Below are 18052 nucleotides of genomic sequence, written 5' to 3'. Positions count from 1 at the left end.
TTCAGTTCATTCAACCCCCTCTTCTGTGTCGCCTGATATATTATAACTCTATGGGTGCGCCCTAGCGAGACATATATACTTCATCGTGCAATGGCACGCCGAGAACAGCTGACATACAAGCTCACAACCACGTCGCGGATGCAACCTCTGTGAGCTTGGAGGTCTGCTATTCTCGGCCGTTCTCTGCGGGCGACAGAGCATAAATTAGGCTTGACGGGCTGCAGCTGCGCGAGCAAGAGCAGGTCCTGGTGCCATGATCATAGAGCGCTCCCTCCGTTCTTATGACAGCCACTGGAGGTGGGGTTTGGGGTACAACTGCTTTGAATTGTTATTATTGTTTACACACAACAGAAACTAAGGATTATATATTTCAAGAGTGAGAGATCCTAAGCATTCTTCCTCCATAGGCCTACAGGGAGAAAAACAGCATCTGAGAGTTTGATGGGATGCATTTTTACTCGTGAGGCTGTGACCACTTGCATCTTATGAGAGGTCGTTTTTTTTTGCTGCCGACCTGTGAGCGCGTACTGGTTCTTATCAGTGTGACGTTGTCTTTTAAGGCGTCTATAGATCAGGGGTTTTCAACGGGTGGTCAGTGAAGGTACTGCATGGGGTGCCTGACCGTACATTCATAAAAGTCTACAAAAGTGTTGATTACATTTTTTCCTCCCATTATTTTATTTGATCTTATTTTGGAGAACCACTATTAGTATTTGTGTGATATGAGGACAGTGGAATTAAAGACATTATCATTGTCATTAATTGGCGCGTGCTTCAATTCCAAGATTACTTCAAGCTTAACGGATTTCTTTATCCATTTTTAACCTTATTGTTATATAATTGGTCCTCACTAATGCTCATTATAAGATGGCACCATTTCCGTCACTCTGCGTCTCACTGGTGGGCTGTGGACAGTTCAGAAATCTGCCTGATCCCTACCAATGACATTGTCAATTTGGGATTCCAAGTTAATAGACACTACAGCCTTTCCTGGAAAGTTAGCATGCTGAAATAGAAGCCCTTATTCATTGCATAGATACAAATAAAAGTTTGAAATCTTGTCCAAACCTGTCTACCTATGATATCATTGGTTGGCACGCTTTGGAACTGTCCATCCACAGCCCTCCTCTGAGACACAGAGTGAGTGAGTAGACTGAAATGGTACCATCTAAACACACAACATAGAGTAACATGTACTTATATGACTTATATGAGGGTTGAAAGTGGGTGAAGTAATAATAATAATAATTATCCATCAGACTTATATAGCACTTTTCTAGTACCCAAAGTCGCTTGAAGTAATCCTTTAACTACTGTACAAGAGGATCATTTCATTAAGATCCGCAAACTTAAGAGGCACATGTCGATTATTTACCAGGCTTTAAATGTGTCCTTGCCCGAGCATATCTAACAGTGAGCAACAACAAATGCCGGATTATATCACCTACTCATAGCCGTATCCACAAAGACAATGGGAAAATTACTTTTAATCAACACTTTAAGTTCACTTTCTGAGTCCCATGGGAAAGTTCTAGTATTTTCCATGCTCACAAGCTTGTCTCACTACAGCAAATAATTGCAACAAATACAGTATCTCATGCATGGTATCGTTTTTTCAGTTTTTCCTTTTTTCTTCAGCAGAAACTAATTTCAATAAAAGAAAAGTACTTCCCTGGTCGGTGAAGCTGATAATCGCAGCCGCAGGCCGATAGATTAATATTACTGTCAACGAGGAAGTCCTTCTCTGGTGCTGAAATTACGTGACTGGCTGTGACTTGGCTCAAAACACTGAAGCCTCACCATTTGTTTTTGGGCGGTGCAACCGCCCCTATATGTGAGGTTTGGACCCCCACCCATTGCACCCCCCCAACCCTGCGCTGTGATTGGCCACCATTGTACCCCCCTAACCCTGCACCGTGATTGGCCACCATTGTACACTGGTTGACTCTATTCAGGACCGTGATTGGCCAGTGAAACACATGACACATGTGCAGTCCTATAAATACGCGCGCACACTTAAAAAAAACACATTTAAGTGAATCACTTCCATCACTGTGATGACCACTGTGACCACACCGCCCACTTCACACTGGGTGTGATTTTTGTTTTGTTTTTGACTGATTTTGACAACTTTGCCCAAAATAGGGAGACCAGTCTTAATGTGACATTGTAAAGTCTAATTTACATAAATATCAGACTACATTTCCAAAAAGGAAATGTAAGTGTTTAATTCAGTCTGACCAGAAGCAGGGATCTCCACCGCCCATGAAAATGAATTCAATGAAAATGAATTCAATGAAAATGAATTCAATGAAAATGAATTCAATGAAAATGAATTCAATGAAAATGAATGAATAATAGCTTATCAAAGGCATGGATTTCCACCCCATGCCCCCCCCCAGCAAATCAAACCCTGTGGTTCGCCAGTTTTCAGCTCTGAGCTTTTGCTTCTTTGCACCAGATGAACTACCAAACCATCCATTGCAACTGTGTTTGGCGGCCAAGTTCTCAATGTTTGACATGGCGAGTGAGTTCCTTAATCCAATCTTGCTGCGCTCCGTGGTCAAAGCTCTAGGTTCAGTTTGCGGTGTCAATTCTAGCCGCCTTGCCACAGGAAGATATGGCCCTCTGGGGATATACAATGCTGTTTACAATTTAGGCATTTACCAGACCAGACTCTTATCCAGAGCAACTTGGGAAATTGCTAATCAGAGTAAACAGAGTAAGCATGTACCCTTGTCAACAAAGAAAAGAGAACAATTGTAGTGCTTAAAAAATAAAAAATAAATTATTATACCAGGTACTGTAAATGTTAAACCTAGGATTTGTCTAACGATCTATGTGCTATCTGAATTCTTAACATTTGTTAAATAATAAATAATAATAATGAGTTTTCACTATAGACTGCAGTGGAAAATTGGGAATGAGTCTGCAGTTCTTACTGCAACGGGGAGTTTATTCTACAGCTTAAACGGCAGCTAACCAATCAGCACGGGGTTATTACCCTCTTGATTGGTCCCTTTATCACTCCCAGGTCAAATAAAGGCTGGTTCTGTGGTGAAATGCATTTCGAATTCATGGAATAGTCCATTTCATGATTGGCGATACCTGGTGACAAAAATATTTTACTGTAGCTTACACTGAATGAATGTATAGGATCCATGGAAGAACATCTATGATTTACTTTGTTGACCGCGGTGCCCCAGGGGTCTATGCTTGGCCCCCTCATTTTCTCCCATTACAGTCTTTGCGGAAAATAACTGATCTACAAGCTCACAAACAGATGAGCCGATCTACAAGAGTGTGCTTATGAGATCGGGTATTTTTTTATCAAATGTTCGCCAATTATGACATGCCCAAAATAGGGATACTAGGGCTCTCAGTGCTTAAGTTTAATGAGAAAATACCTGCACTTCAGGGGTAAACAACCCTCCACTTCACGTCAGATCATAGTGCCCTGCTGTCGTGTGCTAATTTTTTCATGACTGACTTAATTGCTCCCTATCCCTTACATAATATACAGTATATCACTGTATGGCAAACCAGGTGAGGCCTAGGGTGAAGCACGTTGCCATTATTTGCATTCTTGCAAATATAAAAATGCCCCCTCGTGTACTATGAACTTTGAATTTATGTATATTGTCACATCACTGATGAGCAGAAACCTTTCATGATTGTTTTTGTAAAATGAATGCCCTATTTTATACTTAGTCGTATGACAAAACAAAAAAAAGCCTATCCACAAAGCTTAATGAGTGTGACGCATTGTGAGCTATTTTGGCGAAAAAGTTGCCAAATGACGTGCCCAAAATAGAGACACCAGATTGAGTCTGTGTGTCTGTGGGTTATATACATATTTAACCAATGAAAAGTATTAACAAGAGCATGCGAATAAATAATAACTACAGTTGAACCATGGAAACACAAGGTTTCCACTCTGCAGCCACAATATGCTGAATAGTATACAGTGTACACGCACACACGCGTGCTCGTGCGCACACACACACAGCACAACCTTAAAACGCATTTCTGACTTGCACATCAGTAACAGACCTTTGGGCTGGATTTACCCAGATTACTGTGCGAAGGCCCCGTTGAAAAATGCGCCCCCCTCTCATTACAAGCGTAAAGCATATCAAGATAATGAATGGCTGACGGACAGATGAGTGTGGTGGATGGGTGGGTTGCATTTATATGAGTCTTAACAAAGGACAAAACCCAGTGGGAAGCCACTGCAGTCCTAAAATGCCTCCAGATCTTTTCATTTCAGAGCACAAGACATTCCGGTGATTAATTTCGAGCATTACATCTTAATGCCCGTTAATTCCCATTATTTCCTCGTTATAAAGAAAGAAAGAAAGAAAGAAATTGTGCCCGGCATGCCAGTGGTGCATCTCAATAGCCAACGGAAGCTAACTTTGGGGCTGCTCTAGCATAACCTGCCAACTGTTGTTACAGTGGAAGTCCATTACTGAGAAATTATGTGAGCGAGTACTCAAGTGAACCCAAATAAATGAGTTTAAGTGGGCTCAGAGGCAGGGGCGTTCATGTGGAGCCCTGCTGTGTGAGAGCGGCTTTGTTCCAAGTCAAAGGGACTGCGACTCTTGAATAGAACCCACTCAAACGAAAACTCACCATTCTGACGCACCTTATTATGCCAACAGAAGGTACAGTTCCCTTGCCACTGATGTGAACAAGTGATCCACCACCGGTCTGAGCCATGTTTCATTTCCTCACAGCATCAACAGATAGCCTCCTCAGTGGGATGGGTGGGGGTCTGTATGTATTGCGTCACTCAGTACAGACTCTTGAGTCTTAAGATAAATGACCAGTGTCCGGACAAAGGTGGTGTGCAAAGGTGTCTGTCTTTGATGGGGAGAACTCTGTGGAATGACGGTTCATTCAGAACTGTACAAAAGGAAGGTGTTGCCAAGGAAATACGTGAGAGTTCTTTCCTTTCTTTCTGAAAATACACAACAGCACATTCACTCGTGTCATTATCATCCCAATCTGGGAACCCAGAGCTAACTGCAAAGGAAAAACAGCGACCTCTGCTGTTTGTGACTATGTCAGTTAACTCTGGGACAATGACGACGCAGCACATGTGCGCAAGGAAACCGGGGTTTAAGTCTGCCTTCACCGCTCCACTTCTGGGTGGTGCGACTACGTTTTCATTCCCACTAACAATATTTCTACACGGAACACTAATACCACTTCTCCCAGAGAACATGGATCGTTTTGGTTATAAGCCCACTTGTTTCTATGATGAAAGAGTAAGTTCAAATGTGAATATCTTTCCGTGGTTTTGTCTGCTCCGCGGACGCTATTGTTAAATTAGTTTCGGTTAGTTTCCAGTAGGGAATGATCCCGCCCACTACATTTGATTGGGTAAAGTGCGGCCTGCTTCCTGATCTGAAGGCACGCCCACTCCCACACAGTGTGTACACGTTCTGACGAACCTTCAGGACAGATTCCAACGCAGTGCAGAATCTGTTCTTGAGAGATTATTGTCATCCTAATGCCGACGATGAAGATTGCTGGGGTCTGCTGGTGCTGATTAATAGTCCTCATATCAGGAAGAGTTCTTCTGGAAATCATGTCACGTTAAACGTTCCAAATAAACAAACAAAGTTTCCAAAGACAAAACAAAATGAAACATATTTATGTGCCCTAACCCTGTCCATGATATGAACTCTATAGCGTCCCTATTTTGGGGGGGAACATTCGGCAAAAATATCAGATCTACAAGCTCACAACACGTCTTGTCGCAAAGGGCTGTGAGCTTGTAGCTCGGCTATTCTCAGTGAAGAGGGGCCCTATCATGGGCGAAGCCTTACCCGTTAGCCTTACCCGCTACCCATGAATTATGCTCAAGGCAGCTGGCACTGTCCCTAAACGGTATCTTACGGCCGCATGAAAAAAAAAAAAAAAAGGTGCCATCAATAATAGCAGCAGGAGGAGGTAGCTATGAGTAGCTATTATTATCTGGATCTTGTGATTATGTTTATGTTTATGTCTATGTCTATGTGTGTCTTGTGTATATGTTTACTGTGTGTTGGAGTTTCTTACTATCTGCTGTAACATAAATTGCCCAGTTTGGGACATAATAAACTTGAACTTGAACTTGCACTACTGACTATACATTATGCCGACTCCGTTATTTGCACCTGGAGGTGTGCCCGTGGGGGCGTTGTTGCGCTTTCCCTAAAATGTCTATCTTGCCCCCACACGTATGGGAAAGTGCATAGCGGATTCTAAAACCACCTGCTATGCCACATTCCTTTGGTAGAGCATGACTGCAATGGACATATCGGGAGTCGGCCGGGAGCACAACGGCACAACATTTGAGGTCTCCCTCTCTCCTAATTCTCAACGAATCTCTGTGATTCTAATTTTCCTATAATCAGCAGAAGTGAGTGTCAATTCCTTGTGTCAGTTGTTATAAGATGATAGTCTATTCAAAGCAGACAATGATCTGTGCCATTCGCTCTGTTCAGTTTCATTAAACCATTGCACAGGAAACTAGAAAAAGTGCTCCTTGGAGCACAAGTCTCCGCCAGGTCAGGTAGATTATTGTGGCCTCCTACTGGCGCTATAATAGGCCAATGTGAAAAGGGTGCCATTTCTTCTTAGGCCTTGCACGACAATCGGACACTGCATTCATGTTTGAGGCATTTTGTTCCAAAAATGTGGTTTGCTAAATTAGACCTGCTGGTTGCGCTATAACAGGCCAATGTGAAAAGGGTGGCATTTCTTCCTCAGCCTAGTGGGAATGTGCGTGTGAAATTTCACTGAAATCACACACTGCGTTGATGATTTGAGGAATTTTGTTCAAAAGGGACCTATCCTGCAAACCTTGGAAGCCAATGTTAGGCAAGTAGGATGGAATATGAAATATCGCATCCATCTTGATCACATGACTATAGAGATACTGTGTACCGATTTGCGTGATGTTTGGGCAGAATCTGAAGGAGTAAGAGTAAAAAAAATGTTTTACAAAACTCAGCCTCCTGGCGCTCTAAAAGATATATGTGAAAAATGTTTTTTCCTTGGCCTCTAGGGAGTGTGTGTGCAAAGTTTCACACAGATCGGTGCAGTTATAGCTAAAACGTGAATCGGCCTGTTATAGCGCCACCATGGGGCTGATGTGAACGATTTCAAGTGGCATTTCTTCCTGGGCCAAGTGGGAATCTCTGTGGAAAATTTCGCGGAAATCGCATGCAGCGTTCATGATTTGAGGCATTTTGTTCAAAATGAACCAATCCTGTAAACTTTGGAAGCCAATTTTAGCCAATCATGATGGAATACGGAAAATCAGACAGATCCGTGTTAATCACATGGCTGTAGAGATACTGTCTACCGATGTGCGTGTTTTTTGGACAAAATCTGTAGGAGTAATAGCAAAAAATGTGTTTTGCAAAAGTCTGTCTCATGGTGGCGCTATGACAGGCTGATCTGAAAAATGTGGGGCAGAGGTTCTGCTGTGGCATCCAGGGAGTGTGTGTGCACAGTTTCACAGCGACCGGGCCAACGGTGGCGGAGATTAGCTGGTCGCAGACAGAAGGACGGACACATACACACACACACACACACACACACGGACGGACGGACGGACGGACGGACGGACGGACAGGGGGCAAAACATACTCTCTTGCCATGCCTTTCGGCCTGGCGGAGACAATAATGAACGGATTACAATAATATAACATTCTCTATAATCAGTAACATGTGGATGATAATTAGGTCGATCAAATATGGTAATCAAAGGCTAGAATGTATGAAGCAAACGTCGGGTGTAGTGTCCAACGTTGTAAGTGCCTCAGTGTGGCCGCAGAGTTCACTTCTGAATTAAGTGATTGTGACTGTCATTGTACACTGTACACTGTCATGTACTGTAATCCATGTGTGACGTTTAAATCCTTGTGTCAGTAAATTGTGTTTTTATCAACAGTTGCCAGTTAAGCTTATCAAAGACAAACAAAATGTTGTTGTCTCCGCCAGGCCGAAAGGCATGGCGAGAGAGTATGTTTTACCCTCCGTCTGTCCGTCAGTGACAATTCTGTGTATCAAATATAATTTTATTCTCTTCCTTGTTCAGAGAGGGAGAGAGCGTAAGATTGCACTGGGGACAATGGCTTGCGCAGTATTCTCTTAAAGGCAATAGCATCTGGCACGTGATTGGCTTTATTAATATAACACCCAAACCACACATAATGTAACGGGTAGCGCAGGTGTTTTAGGGATACGGCTGGTGTCCGAAGATAGCAACCTTTGCACAGGAACGCCCCTTGCGCAATGCAAAATCCCCAAATAGTGGGTTTAGACACTTTTGGCTAATATAGGACCCTTGGTGTAGAGGGACAAAAGTAGGGGGCCTAGTAGGGTTTAATTGGTTAATACCTCTGCCTCTCAGTGCCATTCCTGTTCTAATATAGAACCCCACCAGTTCCTCATCTGTGCTGTCTTCCTGTTTGCATCAACAAAGACACAAGTTGAATGGACTGTCAACTCTCATTAAAAATGAAATTTCTTAACTTAAGAAAAAAAGTAAACATTTAATTCAGCTAAGAAAAAGGCTTTTATTTTCTTCCTGTGTGCATCTTTGGATCCGAGTAAACAAATTATCTTTCACACCCCATTGTTTGCCATCTGCTGTCACCACCGGAACCGGAGAGTCGACTGACAGCAGAGATATTACACAGCAACCTTGATTCCTAAATTTAATAAGGCATCAGCAATAAAGGTTGCCACAGGTGGCGGGCGGGGAAAAAAACAGAAAGAGCACCTTTCATAATCCCTGATAAAATGCCGAACTTGTTGTAAATGGTGAACTTCAGTAAGAGAAAACAAAAGGTAATCAAAGAGCGGATATGTGCTACAATCGGCTGTACGGTTTAAAATGCTTTTATGTTTCCTAATCAGGTCAAAAGGTTTACTTCTTTTTACAAGCCGAGGAAAGCAAAGAACAAGCATTCCTCCACCCCATCCCACTTGGAAGGTACTGTAGTTTCTACAAAATTCCTTTTTTACGGCTCTGGGAATTGGAAGATGCGTAAAAAAGGCTCTTAATGACAAAGCTTTTGTGCTGAAAAGCTATTGGCAGCAGTAAGTTAGTAGAACTGGCTTCTTCCTTCGGGGGAGCTTTACAAAAATACAATAATGACTTCCTATTTTCAATCATATTATTCTCCAGCAGAATGTAGTCTAAATGTGGTTGCATTCATGCCAAGGTATTAAAAAAGACTTTCTCAATCAGCCAGGATGATTTAAACCCCCAAGCACCAGATGATGGAGACCATCAGAATTGTTCTCGGCGGTTTCTGCACCGGGGGCCAAATATTACCTTTTCCCTCAAGTCGTGATTAAATGAACTTGATGATAACGCAAAGTCCCACTCTCTTAACTAGGGATGTCCGATTTTATCGGCCTCCCGATATTATCGGCCGATATTAGCATAAAAATTGATATCGGGAAAATATCGGTATCGGTTTTTGAAAAAAAAAAATTTTTTTTTTTTTTTTTTTTTTTTTTTTTGCTTTATAAATAAGTTACAGGAGTTCTTACTGTATATGGTGTGTGTGATATGAAATTTGAGCTTACCCTAATCACAATAATCCCCGCATATATCGGTATCGGTTGATATCGGTATCGGTAATTAAGAGTTGGACAATATCGGTATATCGGTTATCGGTAAAAAAGCCAATATCGGACAACCCTACTCTTAACTTACTCCTTACTCTGCAACCCTGTGAGAAGGAATGGCGACCCAGTTTCAGGTCACGGCCCATTTGTTAAGAGACGATGATATAGAACACAACACTGGATAGAACAAAGTGTGTGTGCGCGTTTGTGTGTGCGTGTGCGTGCGTGCGTGCGTGCGTGTGTGCGTGTCTGTGTGTGTGGCGTAATATAATTATAATGTATAAAGTGGCGTTACTGCAGGGGGTGTGAGATAGAGGGAGGGGGGTGTAACGCGAGGCAGCTTTAATGAAGGCTGTAAGGAAGATTAATGAGAACTTATTGGAGCAGGCAGTGGAGAGCGAGTGGCCCTTTAGACACCCTGGAAAACAAAGCCCACCGTTCTGCACTCAAGGTGAACTGAGTGGGACAATTTAGATCAGGCTCCCCCCCAAAAAAATACAACCAGGTTTTGTGAAGAATGATAATCATTATGCTATGCAATTCTCTATGCTCGTTAAAGATGCTGATCAAAAACTAGAAAGCAAGAAAATATCTCTTCAAAACAATGTTTTTTAAAAAGATCAACCACCAGGACCCCCAAGCTGGGATTTTAACCACTTAAACACTATATATGCGTCACTTCCATTGAAAATAATTAAAAACATATGCTGTGCTCAGGAAAAAAAAACTCCTTGGGGGACACCTTAGCCCCTTAGTTGACCAGGGTCCCCCAGGGCTCTATAGGCTACTTGGTAAGCTCCTTTTCCCCCCTATATGCCAAATCTCTTAGCTGAAAATAGACAATCTATAAGCTCACAACGTGCAACACGTTGCACTTGGAAAGGTTGAACATAGAGTGGTGCTTTCACAAAATACTTTTTAGATATTAGATTTTTGACAAATACTTATCAGTAATGCCCATAAGATTTTTTTTTTTTTTTTTTTTTTTAAACCTTCATTTACCTAGGGGAGGTTTTCTGAGAACAAATTCTCTTTTTCTTGAACGCCCTGCCTCACATTCACATTCACACAGACAATAACTAAGTGGGTAAAGGCAAATAATAGGAACAGCTTGAACAGTCAGGCAAGTTCAGAGAAAGGCCATCACTTTGTAATGCAAGCTTTAAAACCAACACCTCCGATCACACCAAGAATGGTACATTACTATATGGTATTAGAATAACTAGAACGATACTGATGTGAGCATTCACACTGATGAGCGATAATGTTCTGTAAACCCCTTGAATGTGAGTGATGTGTTGAATGTGATGCCCTGTAAATTGGAAGGAATTTGATTGGCTGTTTACCACTGTCATTGTCGTTATAGCTGTGGTGTGTGGACTCTGCCACTTGATTAGTTAGTTAGTTAGTTATCAATATAGCCTAATTATCACTATTTTTATGATCAGCTCTTTATGACATATCACAGTATTACGATGTCCCAAATCCCAGAAGATATCGAGTGTCATATCACTATATCGATACATTTTCCAGCCCAAATTTCAAACGATGCAAACAAGAGTAAATGAAATGGATTGGGGGGGGGTTATGCCTTTATTATGGTCTAGAGTTTCGGGGGGCTACGCCCCCCTCAACCCCAGCCGCGCACGGGGCCCAGCGTGGCCGCGTGTATATTGGGGTACTGAAATTGCTGGAGTAAAACTGTGGAAAAGTTTAAAAAAAAAAAAAAAAAAAAAATGAATTTTTTTTTTTTGATGTTTGAGGGGGACCCCCGCGGACCCCCTGCTGGTCGACGGACCCCCTGTGGAGTGTTGGGACGCGCGGGGACCCCCCTGGAACATGGCGGACCCCTTCGGTGATTTTTTTTTTTTCATGAAGGTGGTTGCTTGTTTCTGGCGCTTGTTTGTAGAGAACCTGGCATGCCAACGACTTGGCAACCCGAGTTGTTTGTTTTTGTGTTTGGGATGAACATGGCACGTGAAGGACGGACATAGTGTGATCGAGACATGAGTGAAGTGAAAGTAACGGCCTGGGTGGAACAAAGGAGGTACTAAGAAGGGGGGGGGGGGGGGGTTGAAGCAAAGGAGCTGCGTGTGTGTTGGTGTGGAGGAGATGGGCAGAGTGCAATGGCGGCGCAACCCAGCGCATGCTGCCGCACGTTACACCAGAAATGGTGCCTGGAGAAAATGGTGACCAAAAAAAAAAGTTTTGAAAAAAAGGAAAAAACCCCCGCAGCGGCTGGCTGCTGTTGTGGTGATGAGGTCGTGCGCACGGTAAACGGTACGAAGCTGCCTCCCCTTCCGTTTTGTCCGACATTTGGTGAGTAGAATTAATTATGTTGCGCGGTGGAAAAGGTGTAGTGTGCAGTGAGATGTCCCCTACGCGAGGCGTAAATTCAGCGCGGCGGCCGTGGCGAGTCAGTTGGCGACATGTGGTCTGGCGGTGCGTTGTTTATTCGATAACAGAGCTGTGGGGTGTCGCACCCAGGGTGCGGAAGTTGCTCGCCATTTATATAGTTAGATAAGTGGATAAGATTGTGGACAGTAGGCTGACTGGAAATGGGGAGAGAGAGATGGGGAGTGACACGCAGCAAAGGCCTTCGCGGATCGGGATTCCAACCTGCGACGCACTGTCAGGCAGGCTACATTGTAGCCTAGGTGCCTGCGGTCCACGCCAAATCGATTCAGTTTCTGTTCCCTGATTGGGGACTAACACATGCTTTACTGCAAAAACCCTGGCGACCAAACCAGTCTCCCAAGAGATGACAAGCTTTGTGGTAAGTCAGCAGTCAAACACGACTTTATCCAACCTAATACTGTGTTGTGCAACAGATTCTTGGGAGGGGTTTTGGGGGTCCTAATGCCGGGAAGGATCACTGTAGCACCTCACAGCTCAACTCCCCCATGCATTGAAGAGATAAATTAGAGGTTTAGAATAAGCCTGATTGGAAGCTCTGGAGATAGCTGTCAGCGTTTTGTGGCTAATCCTCTTCTTAAAACACTGCCAGACGCATCAATGAGCGTCCTACAGGAAGAGAAAAAAAGAAAGAAAAACAGCGAATCAATAGGGATCTGTGTGTGTGTGTGTGTGTGTGTGTGTGTGTGTGTGTGTGTGTGTGTGTGTGTGTGTGTGTGTGTGTGTGTGTGTGTGTGATTGTATTAGTATACTTGTGAGGATCAAATGTCCCCAAAAGTATAGAGGATATGCGTGTGACATCATCATCAAACCCGGAAGTTATGCAGGAATGCCTACTGAGTGTCAAAAAAATACTTTCTGGCCTTGACAGCCCATGCATCCAAACAGAAAAGTCATATCTGATTGCATTAAACAACATTAAACAATGTTAAACTCACTTTGCATGTTGCTTTGCCATTCGATTTGCCACTCGATGTGCCATTCACTTTAAGCATGCGCATATCCTCTATACCAGAATATGATAAATAAACAATGTGAGGACAATTTTGCTGGTCCTCATAAGAGAAGATTGTTTTATGGTTAAACAAATTCTAATACAAATTGGGAGTTAGGTTTACAGTTAGGCAATGATTCAGGTTGGGATTAGGTTTAGTATTAGGCATAAAAGAGGTTATAGGTTTAGGGGTTATGGTTTGATTTATACTTGTATAATTCTAGTTGTGCGCCGGTGACGCACACCAAAAATAGCCAATCTACAAGCTCACTATTTTCAACTTCAGGGGTTATGGTTAAAATTGGCAATAAAAAAAAATTGCATTCATGTTGATGTACTCGCAAGTATAGTAATACAAGTGTGTGTGTGTGTGTGTGTGTGTGTGTGTGTGTGTGTCTGTGTGTGTGTATGGATGGGGGATGTTGTACTTCTTTCTATAGCAGAGCAGTGTGGGTGACGATTGTAATTTCGAGCCACTGGAGCAAGTTTATTGATAGTTTGATCGGGTTCACTTCGCATGCCGCGAGTCTCTGTGTGCCTTCATCTTCATCGACGGCACGCATTCACATTTTAAAAAGTTACAATCTTTTTCTTTTTTTTCCCTCCCCCCTTCGCATGCTCAATTAGCTTTTATTCGCCTGCTTCAGGGTTTATTGATCTGCAAATAAAGATGGTCCACTCGCATGATCCATTCCTTAGCAGGGAAAAGTCAATTGCTTTGAGTACATCCGCATTTACAATACAATACTCAGGGAAGAAATGAGGCTTTGAACTATGCATGTATATGACATGAAATACAGACCTGTTTATTGGCTTAAATGTAGCCTACTATGTACTTTGCAGACCGGAGTCCCCCAGGGCTCTATACTAGGACTTCTACTTTTTCCCCTGTACACCAAATCTCTTTTCACATCTCTCAAAATCTCATCTCACGATCTCACGTTGTGTGCTTATGTTGATCAGCTATTTTCGCCAAATGTTCGTCCCAGAACAGGCACACAAGGGTCTGTAGGGTTAAAATGGCTTCAGTGGCATCGACTCGCGCGGTGCACGTCATTGGATTCTCATCAGATTGTATTCCGAAGACAGCAACCTGCAAGTCCAGCGTTTGTGCTGTATCGCGTTGCCCTTGGTAACTCCATTAACCAATGACAGGTAGCTATTGGGTAATGTATAAGTCCATAGTGTGATGTGTCCCTTAGAGGTTGTTCATTACAGTGATTAATAATGTAATCAATACATCCGGCTGGACAACAGAGAGGTGGAAAAGTGTGTCTCTAAAAACACAGCGCCAGTAGATGTATGATACTGTCCCCTCCATGAGCCCCAGCTGAATAATGAACTGATTATCCCAAAAATCTGAATTCCCAAGGTGAGTCTCCCAGGGCTCTTTCTCTCTTCTTCTCCTCCTCCCTCCATCTATCCATCCTACACCTCTCCCTAGTATATATCCTTTCATCTCTATGGCCTTGTGCAGCCCTCGCCTCCATCCCCCCACCCCTTAATGCACAGTCAAATCCTCCGTGCTAAAGGTACGATCCAAGTCAGGGGTCTTCAAAGTTTTTCAGGCCCAGGACCCCTTTAGCTGAGAGAGAGATGAAGCACTACTACATAATTGTATAACATTGTGTTGCAGGTTAAACTTTTCAGACATTTAACCACTTATACCGGCATTAACCGTTGGCTCTGTACTTGGTCTGCCAAACCTCCCTCCCGAAAATAGCCGATCTGCAAGCTCACAACACGTCGCGCTGTCACTGTGACACGTAGTGAGCATGTAGATCTGCTGTTTTCGGCTAATGATCCCCTCAGAATAGGGACGCTAGGGTTCAAGTGGGTATAAAAAAACGGCCCACCTGTAGTAACTCTGAGGACCCCTTGTTGAAGACCCTAAGTTGTATGTCCTACCCGAGATTCAAACCCTCTCTCCCATGGGTAACCAAAGATTTACGGCTCATCCAAGATGGTCAGACAAGGTGACAGGAGATATTGGGCCCGATTCACTAAGCTGGTCGTAAATATCAGTGTAAATATGGGTGTAAATAAAATGTCTAAAGGAGGGTGTATTTTCTCTATGCAAAACCCGACGTGCAATTCACAAAGGGGTGTGTACATCCCTGTGCGGATCACAGTTGTTCCTCATTTTTGCCTGAAGGTCAGAGGCGTGTTCATATGGAAGATCTTTTGCATTGCTCCACGCCCCCATTTAAGACCATAAAGCTGTTTACACTCAAAATATGGGTGTAAACAGCTTAGTGAATCGGGCCCACTGTGCTTAAGTTATGAGCTTGAGGCAGTACTGAATGTCAACCAGTGTATATCCTACCCGACACTAGGGTCTAAATGCTTCAATGGAAGAGTAGGGAGACCACCTCTAACCAATCGCTTATGTGTTTGGACATGTATTGTTGCGTGTATGAGGACCACAATGGAAATAAGTCCTGGACTTTATTGTGTTATCCTTGTGAAGTTGTATGCATGCACATACCAGTTATGCAAGGGGTAATCAATGGGGAGCAGGTAATTATTATATTGAGAAATAAAGCCCAACAGGGTTATTAGAACCCGATGCGATAGCCGAGGGGTCTTTACCACCCTGAAGGGGTTTACTTCTCATTATTACACAGCTTAGTTGAATGCTTGATTCTGATTGGTCAACCACTGAATTCAGCAGTCTGTTATTTCTGAATAAAGACAGCTGAACTCAATAACAGACCGCTTTCTAATCAAAGGCTCAAAACACCTGCTCATATCAATCTGCGCTGCTTGATTTTGTGCCGTATCCAACATGGCAGCTATGTACTGTAAACAAACACACTTACAGCTTAACATTGCTCTCAAGAATATTTTTGAAGACATTTAAAGCAAGGAATTGATAATGCAGTAACCGAAAATGTATTCTATTTTATCAAAACGTGTTTTCTGAGGCAACACGTTGGCATAAAATAATGGACTACTTTTATTACCGTACGCAGTGAAATCCTTCGTTTTGTTTTTGCTTTTGGGTCAATGTATTAATTTCTTTATTATGTAGCCGTGGGATAATCAATGGGAACCAGGTCGTTATTGAGAAATAAACCCCTTGAAGGTGATAAAGACCCTTCAGCTTCGCGTCGGGGTCTAATCACCCTGTCAGGGTGTATTTCTCAATAATTATCTGCTTCTCATTGATTGTCCCTTGCATAAGACCTGCTCCCCATTGATTATCCCACTTATTTCACGGCTACTTAATAAAGAAATGAATAAATTGACCCAAAAGTGACAAAGGATTTCATTGCTTACGATAATGAAAGTAGTTCATTCATTTATGCCAGTGCCTCCAGTGCAATGCGTTGCCTCGGAAGACAATGGGAAGTGTTGATAAAATAGAATCAATATTTGGTAACTGCATTGTCTATTTCTCGCTTTGAATGTTCACAAAAACATTGTTGAGAGCAATGTTTAACTGTTTGTTTACATAGATGCCATGTTGGATACAGCACAAAAAAAAGCATGTGTTCTGAGTCTTTGACTAGACAGCGGTCTGTTATTGAGTTCAGTGGTCATTATTCAAAAAATAACAGACTGCTGAATTCAGTGATTGACCAATCAGAATCAAGCATTCAAACAAACTGTGTTATACATTGTATTAATAACATACTCTACCTTGGTGAACATAACAAGCTTTTAATTCAAATAAGTTCTGGATCGCAGCTTTCATTTTACTGAGAGTGCACAAATGTAATTTGTACACTCTCAGAGTTACAAACCTTACTCTCTCTCTCTCTCTCTCTCTCTCTCTCTCTCTCTCTCTCTCTCTCTCTCTCTCTCTCTCTCTCTCTCTCTCTCTCTCTCTCTCTCTCTCTCTCTCTCTCTCTCTCTCTCTCTCTCTCTCTCTCTCTCTCTCTCTCTCTCTCTCTCTCTCTCTCTCTCTCTCTCTCTCAGGAACCATCATTCCCTCCACTGGCTTCTTCTCTTCTGTCCTTCCTTCGTTCACCCCCTCCCTCCCTCCCTCTCTTACTCTCAGGCCACATAGATGACCAGTGGAGCTTATCAGAGCCCTCCCCCTCTCTCTATCTCATTAACAGTCCTGATAGTAACCATGTCGTGCTACATTCACACCCTCCGCTCCCCGCCCTCCGCTCCACTCTCCTGTGCCACAAAATGCCCTGCCAGCCGAGAGTGAGTGTGTTGTAAGTGCCGATGAACTGTGCTATAAATCTTTTCACAGCTTGTTACCTTAGCTTCCCCTCATTTTACAGTGCAACAGCTGGGGGAAAAAAATACAAAAAAAATTCCACCCCCAAACACCCCACCCCGCCATAGCGGCCCAGCACAATGGGCAGACACCGCTGTGAGGGAGCCCTATCTGCAAGAAAAATTGCTCGCTGCGGCCTCCCAAATCTGAAGGGGAGTTTTGAGAGGGGATTTTTCAGCGCCAGCCAGGACACTGAGGTTTTTTAAGTTATCACAATATTCTCCCGGTGAAAAACTGTCACACCCCCCCCCCGCGCTTTTGCTTTCATTTCGCTGCCGTTATTGATAGCATGCTCCAGTCTCAAGGGCGCGCCTTTAGTTAGGCTGATGTCATAGACACCCTCACAAAGTTCTCGTCGCGAGTTATGGACCAGGATAAAACTCATAACCTCCCAGCCGGAGATGGTGTACATCACGCGGATACGAGGCGCAAATCAATCCGCCCGCCTAGCGCATTGGTCCTCAACATGGGATCCGGGGACCAATGACCATCAGGGGCACAAATGGACACTTGTGGGTCTGTAACTCTGAGATCAGCGTCATTCATTGGAGGTAAATTAACATTAAGGATTTGGGGTCCCAGAGATAATTTATATTTTATTTTTATTAATCACTTAAAACCCTAAAACGGACTTGAGGTACAACTGTACTCTGGAGGATTCGGACCCACAACGGAGGTTGTGGGTTCGAATCCACCATGGTGCATCCGGCTTTGTCGGGCATCTGTGCGAACAAAACCAAGTGGTTTCAAGTGGTTACATGGGG

This window comes from Gymnoscopelus microlampas (assembly GCF_963454915.1).
Source record: "Gymnoscopelus microlampas genome assembly, chromosome: 23".
NCBI lineage: Eukaryota > Metazoa > Chordata > Actinopteri > Myctophiformes > Myctophidae > Gymnoscopelus > Gymnoscopelus microlampas.
The sequence above is the reverse complement of the archived record's forward strand: the minus strand, read 5'-3'. Positions refer to the sequence as shown.